We start from the raw sequence: 8,030 nt of genomic DNA, 5'->3' as shown, positions 1-8,030 counted from the left end.
TTGGCATCACAAATTATTAAGATTTTCTTATTTTTCTTAGACCAGTTTCATCAGCTCCGACGTTGATGGTAGTGTCGGAGAATCGAAAGCCAGATAAGCAGATGTAAGGTATGAAACTTTTTGGCAATTCACACGTACACAACCCGATATTAAATAAAACTCATAGCAAGAGCGTAAAAAATATGTATAATTGCTTGACAGCATTCAACAAAATAGGTTGATGTCGCTTTGTTTCAGAAATTGCAAACAAGAGAATAACATGCAAAGAACTAGTACAATAAATAAAAATACATAAAATTTAATACTTTTTTTAATATTTTATACTAATAAAATTTAATCTTTGTGAAGAAATAAATATTTTTCTTTGAATATGTTTTATCTGTAAAATTTACTTGTTATATTTGATCATAACAAACGTAGTTAGGAAATATTTTTCCTAACAGTAACAGTTTCTCTTTCTGCGCTTGGCTGTATTAAACTCATTTTAATTAATAAATTATTATTAAATAAATAATAATAAATGTAAAAATCTGCTAGCAATGTCGTTCGCCGCTTGCGACGCTTAAGCTGGAGATTTACACCACGCATTCTACGCTTTCTCGCATTATACGTTTCAGTCGAAAAAGTATTTGTATGCTGAAAGTTACAAGTACAAAAGCGTAGAAAGCATTGAATCCAAAAGTAGATCTACTTTCTGCTTTTATAATTGTCACAAGTGACGCACGAACATATCATTTCTCTTTCCCAAAGTGAAAAAATTATATATTTACATGAATGAACTTTTTAAAATTTTTTAATGAAAAACGTCTTTAATGCAAAAATAAATAAGTCGCTCTTTTGAACGGCTTATTAAATTTTTAATGCAAATCAATTCTTTCTATATACAGATTAATTACCGATAAAATTCATAATTTAAAATTTATTTATAATGCAAAAATTCGCTAAAGAAAAAAATTAAAATTTATCAAATTTGTTTCTATTCGCTCAAACATCATATGCTAATATTTTATCGCGGCTTTATGATTTCAACATGTAAAATTTCAAAATGTTTTCATCACGCAATATTTTGGGTATATTGAAGTTTCGCTGTTAGTGTGCTTTGCGAAAAAAACCCTTTTTTCGAAACTTTCACTTTTTAAGCTTTTTCCACAGTGATACATTCTAGAGTATTCGGCCTCCCGAGCTAGAGCTATTGCAAGCACGTGTTAAACACAATGTTCACTGGTGACCAAAACGACAAGCAGTAGTCAAATCAAGTCGACCATTATAATGTATATAAAATGTTTAAGGTGGATATTCAAGGTACATAAAGTTTATGAAAAGAAATATATAAAAAATATACAATCTTATCTGTTTAGGTTTTATTTAAACTTATTCATTTAAATTGGTTCATTTTGAAGTACAATGTTTGATGTTTAACAACACTTATTCATATAATTTAAATGGAACTACGTTTATTTGACTATTGTAACAATACATATTTACAATACATTACAAGTTTTTTGAGCATTTATCATCGATCCTGATGGACATTTAAACACCTCTGTGGCACTCCCGCCTTGCGCTACCAACCATCCCAAACTGTAAAAAAGAAAAAAATATTTATTAAGTATACTTTATTAAGAATTAGGAATGAAAATAAAGCAGCATTTTACGGATTTCGCATCTTTGATTTTAATGAAGTTTACTTATTACCAGGGCAAGGATTTTCATGAACAAAAAAATTAAAATATGCGCTTATAATATGCACTATAAAAAGGGAAAATATACACTAAAAATGTCAAAAATATGTACCAAAAATATTTCTTTGTGAATGTACATTAGAGTGGGTCGGTCTCTATAAACAAACAAGTAAGTGTGTTATATTCGGCCATGCCGAATCTTATATACCCACCATCAAATCATTCATGTTTATGTAGAATTTTACTGATGTACTCACATTTTTGAGTCAGTAATAAGTCTTAAAATCATTTTCAGAACGGGACCTTGGTAGGTTCAATTATGGACCCATTCTCATTAAATTCAAGAAAATGATTTTAGTTCCTATAAAACTTTTTTATGTCGAATTTTATTGCTTTATATATATGTTATGAGAAGATATGAGCATTAAAGTCAGGGCGACCTTATATGGGAGATAAGGATTATAAGGATCGATCCTTATAAAAATTGATAGGGAGATTTTGGCTCGCACGAAACTTGTTTATGTAGAATTTTGTACTAATGAGCGATGAATTCATTGCCTACAGGTGACCTTATTTGGGGGGTCAGACAATAATGGACCCATCCTTATAAGATTTATAAAAATGGTTTTAGTTGCTATAAAACTTTTGTATGTCGAATATTATTGTGATATATATGCTTCTTAAGGTAGATATGAGCATTAAAGTCGTTTTCTTATAGATGGGATAGGGTCAATTATAGACTAATCCTTATAAAATTCTAAAAAGAGATTTAAGTTTCCGTAAAACATATTTGTGCCGAATTTCACTGCTATTGATGCTTCTCTTAACCAGTTATGGGCGATAAAGTAATTTTCCGAAGGGGACTTTATATGGGGGTTAGGGTCAATTATGGGCCGATCCTTATAGAATTCTACGGAGAGATTTATGTCCTCATAAAGAATGTTTATGCCAAATAAAACCTCTCTTGATGCTTCTGTTAGGCAGTTATGGGCGATAAAGTCATTTTCTGAAGGGGACTTTGTATGGGGGTTGGGTCAATTGTGGACCGATCCTTATAAAATTCTACGAAGAGATTTATGTTCCCGTAGAACATGTTTGTGCTGAATTTCACTGCTATTGATGCTTCTCTTAGCCAGTTATGGGCGATAAAGTCATTTTCTGAAGGGGACTTTATATGGGGGGTAGGGTCAATTATGGACCGATCCTTATAAAATTCTACGATGAGATTTATGTCACCATAAAACATGTTTGTGTCGAATTACACCGCTATTGCTGCTTCTGTTAGTCAGTTGTGAGCGATAAAGTCATTTTCTGAAGGGGACTTTATATGGGGGGTAGGGTCAATTATTGACCGATCCTTATAAAATTCTACGAAGAGATTTATGCCCTCATAAAACATGTTTGTGCCGAATTATACCGCTATTGATGCTTCTGTTAGTCAATTATGGGCGATAAAGTCATTTTCTGAAGGGGACTTTATATGGGGGGTAGGGTCAATTATTGACCGATCCTTATAAAATTCTACGAAGAGATTTATGTCCTCATAAAGCATGTTTGTGCCAAATAAAACCTCTCTTGATGCTTCTGTTAGTCAATTATGGACGATAAAGTCATTTTCTGAAGGGGACTTTGTATGGGGGTAGGGTCAATTATGGACCGATCCTTATAAAATTCTACGAAGAGATTTATGTTCCCGTAGAACATGTTTGTGCCGAATTTCATTGCTATTGATGCTTCTCTTAGCCAGTTATGGGCGATAAAGTCATTTTCTGAAGGGGACTTTATATGGGGGGTAGGGTCAATTATGAACCGATCCTTATAAAATTCTACGAAGAGATTTATGTCACCATTTGTGTCGAATTACACCGCTATTGCTGCTTCTGTTAGTCAGTTGTGAGCGATAAAGTCATTTTCTGAAGGGGACTTTATATGGGGGGTAGGGTCAATTATTGACCGATCCTTATAAAATTCTACGAAAAGATTTATGTCCCCATAAAACATGTTTGTGCCGAATTATACCGCTATTGATGCTTTTGTTAGTAAGTTATGGGTGATAATGTCATTTTCTAAGGAGGGCCTTATATGGGGGCTAGGCGAAATCGTGGACCGATATTGCCCATTTTCAATACCAAACGAACTGAGTCAACTATAAGTAACTGTGCAAAATTTCAGCTCGCTAGCTACTTCTGTTTGGACTCTATCGTGTTTTCAACAGACAGACAGACAGACAGACGGACAGACGGACATGGCTAGATCGTCTTAGAATCTAATAAGGACCCAGAATATATATACTTTTATGGGTCTTAGACGAATATTTCAATGTGTTACAAACGGAATGACAAAAACAATATACCCCCCATCTTTTTTGATGGTGGGTATAAAAAAGTTGTTTCAGTCACCCCCTAGAATTAAAGATATGTTAATAACATTTATAAAAATATAAAAATTATTTTTTGCCACTCCTAGAAATACCACTTTTTTTGTTTTTTTATATATTACGTCGTCATTTATGTCCGATCGTTCATATGATATATCAATATTTATGGCTTGGCTGTAGCTACATTTTACCCTTAGACGATTTTTAAATTAGACTTAACATTCTATGTCCGACTTCTTATAACTCGGATCCTTCCCCAAAATCTGAAATTGTGGCTATACAATAATAAAGAGCCTTTAATTATATGAAATATAGGCCTTTGAAATGCTCACATATTTATTTCATAGATATTTAAAAATGTTCATGTATTCATTATCAACTGTTCTCACAGCAAATAATCAATTAGAAATTATATAAATAATATCGAAAAAGATGAAAGTTTATTATATTCTACAGCACTATAGTGGTTAAGCTTTGTCAAACTTGTAATCAAACTACAATTCAAAATTTTCAGGATAATTCGATACAAATAGGCTGATATTTCTTCTTTTACCCAAGAACAAAGTTTTTTTGAAAATAGATTAAATCGGACCATTTTTCCCCTAGCCCTCATAAAACCGTACTCCTCAAATAGGGCTTTAGAGCTCCTCAAAATGGCTTCAAGGTCATTAATTCCCTCTTAAACACTACAATCAGGATTATATTCTTCAAATCTATCTCTTATAAGAAAATAAATCAAACACCAAATTTTAATAGGATCGATCCATAATTGATCCTAGCTCTCTTTCAGAAAATCAGTTTTTCATCAATAAAAATATTTTATATTAATTAATAGAATTAAATGCTGAATAAAATGATATTTCTTTTGTTAATATAGGGAGTAGGATACAATTTTTTTATTGGAAATTAATTTAAAACAATTGTTTGTATTAAAAACTATACAGGAATTTTTATATAAATGTATAATAGCTCTTTAGGCATAAAAGTGAGCATTTTAAAAGCCTATATTTTATGTAATTAAATGTACTTTATTCCAGTATAGCCACAACTTTAGATTTTGGGGAAGGATCCGAGATATCAGAAGTCGGGCATAGAATGTTACGTCTAATATACAAATTGTCTAAGGGTAAAATGTAGCTACATCCAAGTCATAAATATTGATATATCATATGTTACGATCGGACTTCAAGGAAAGGTGGGAAAAAAGGATATCAAAAAAAGTCGCACATACGATCGTACTTAAAATGGCGGCGTAATATAAAAAAACAAAAAGGGCGAAATATCTAGGCGTTTATACATTCATTTACCAATAAAATTTGGTGAATTAATGTATTTTTGTATAAATTATATTTCTTCCAACTTTTATCGATTGGTAATGTTCTTAAGCGAATTATGAACGTGAGAGAGAGGTAAGAACAAAATTTCATCAAGTTATCATTTTATATGGACAGACTTAGAAATTGATACTGAACCGAAAATTTAAGGACCAATATTTTTTACGTTACAATTAGCAGCACAAACTCAAAATACCTTCCGCATTACTGTGATGTTAAAAATTAAATAAAACTATGTATCATGTTCATTTTGTTGTTAAGTCAAAATTTGTTAATATTTGTTTAAAAAATCTAAATATGTAAATACCAAATTTGTTTTAAAAATATGAAATACAGAAAAACAAAACAATTTGTTTTAGAAAAATTAAAAAATATGCAATAAAAATGTTAGAAATATGCAAAATATATGCTATTTAAAGCAAAATATGCAATTCTTGCATTTATAACAAAATATGCAAAACTATACAACAACAAACCGATGCCATTTTGTAGAAAATTCTTTGATTCAAAACGAAAACTAGTTAAAAGTTATATTGAGTTACTGACTAAAAACATGCATTTGCATAGAAATCCTTGTCCTGCTTATTACACATATTATGGCATAGAGAAACGCACAGAGAAGTAACATGTCATTATTTATTCCATTTTTTGAATGCAAATGGGTAGGGTCAATATGAGCCGATCCTTATAACATTTTGCAAAGGGATAATGGTTTAATAAAATATGTTATTATAGAATTTTACCGCTATATATTCTTCTTTTAGTCAGTTATGGGGGCTTAAGTAATTTTCTGAAGGAGACCTTATATGGACTAGGCGAATCGCCCCATATTGCCCAATACCAAACAACCTGCATCAACTAAAAAAACATCTGTGTTTCAAAAGACAGACGGACATGGCTAGATCGTCTTAGAATCCAATAATTTTTGAACTCAGATTTCAGAATTTTTCTTATTAAAATAATATACTATTTACGAAAAACATTAATAAATATTCGCAACATTTCTAGTTATTTGTATTTGTACTGAAATTCAAGCAAATTTTTTATCTGAAACAGATAAATAATTTATTGCATTTTGACAATAATAATACACAAAATTTCTTACTGAATCTATAAAAATTTTGTTAAAAAAATATATATTGAATTTTAACAAAAAATTTACTAATTCTATAAAATTGAAATTTTTAAAAAAGTATAAAAGTAATACTTACAATAATTTTATTTCACATTCTAGAAACTACTATTTAGTACTGTGAAAAAACACTTATAAATTAAATGTTATACCCCAATTAAGAATTATATCAATTCATTTTAGTACGTTCAAAAACTTGTTTTATTCTTGTATTCCATATGCTGACAAAAAAATAAAACTCAAACAAAAACATTTATTGAATCAGTAAAAAATTTTACTGAAAATTAAATTTATTTCAATAAAGTGTTTGTCATAGTAGAAAAAAGAAGGTAGTACCAATCAAAATTGTTTTTATTAAATAAGGTTTTTTGAAGTTTCCTTTTCTCTTAATCATTTATGTAGCGTTGCCACAATTATAAAAAAACATTTAGGTTTCTAAGAAAATTTTTAAGACAAAAGTGTAATTTATAATTTTGAATATATATAGAATAATAAAATGCATTAAAATCTGAACATAAAGTTACCACAAATATATAAAAATTGATTCTATGACTAACTTATGCAAAAAAATATATGTAACAAAATAATCAGATATAAATGGTCATTAAATGAAATTCTTTAAAAAATTTTATTAACATAATAACACATCTGGGCGCTAAATTATACAATTCACTAGTATATGTTTGAACTATACTACAGTCTGGACTATAGTCTGACCAATACAATAGTCTATAACCTGGACTATACACTAACTAGTTAATGCTCTTAATTTGACTATAATGTGGACTATACTGTGGTCTATAGTGTGGTCAATAATCTGTACTATAGAATATATAGTCTGACCTATAACCTAATCTTTGGATTGACTATATTCTTTTTTGACCAGCACTATAAAGTTCGCACAACCTACGTTTCTTTACATCCAACAGCAATGATGGAAATGTTGTGTAGGATTTTCAAATTTTTGGCATTCATGTTCAAGCGGTATTTAGTTTGAGCTGGACAGGAAATTACCATAAAATCCTTTTATGCCTCCACAGACAACAACATGAGATTTGAGATGATTTGGGTTATGTATAAACCTTAAAAAATCCGTATATTGCCATTTGTGCTGAAATCTTTTAATGAATCCAAAAAATTAGCTAGTTAATTTGGTTATGCCATGAGTCTTACCTTTTTTTATTTAAATGAAAGTATTCTGTTAATTGTTTAATATTTTTCAATAAAATGTAAATATATTTATTTTGGTAACTTGAAAACAAATATGTTTGTATAAGAAATTTTATATGGTAGCACGATTTCTACGAAAACTTCATAATCCTTAAGCATGTCAGATAGTTATTTTAAAAAAATAAAGAGAGAATGACACTACCTTCTTTTTTTCTACTATGGTGTTTGTTAGAAAATATTTTCCTTCTGTGTGAAAATCAACCAAACTCATTATAAATCCAAACAAAAATATTTATAAAAATCGAAATTAAATTTAAGCAAACGCTTGTTAAGAA

The 8,030-nt window shown here is 29.7% G+C and overlaps 1 long non-coding RNA gene across 1 annotated transcript; it reads right to left on the bottom strand.

Annotated features, from left to right (window-relative positions):
• Window positions 1-1,332: 1,332 nt before the first annotated feature.
• Window positions 1,333-6,993, bottom strand: LOC111686648. The gene is made up of 2 exons (XR_006940675.1): window positions 6,605-6,993; window positions 1,333-1,581 (listed from the first exon to the last, which is right to left on the bottom strand). It is a non-coding gene; the product is annotated as an uncharacterized LOC111686648 (long non-coding RNA).
• Between the last annotated feature and the right edge of the window lie 1,037 nt (window positions 6,994-8,030).

This window comes from Lucilia cuprina, chromosome 4 (assembly GCF_022045245.1).
Source record: "Lucilia cuprina isolate Lc7/37 chromosome 4, ASM2204524v1, whole genome shotgun sequence".
Taxonomy (NCBI): Eukaryota; Metazoa; Arthropoda; class Insecta; order Diptera; family Calliphoridae; genus Lucilia; species Lucilia cuprina.
Note: the sequence above shows the minus strand (reverse complement) of the source record. Positions and strands in the feature narration are given on the sequence as shown.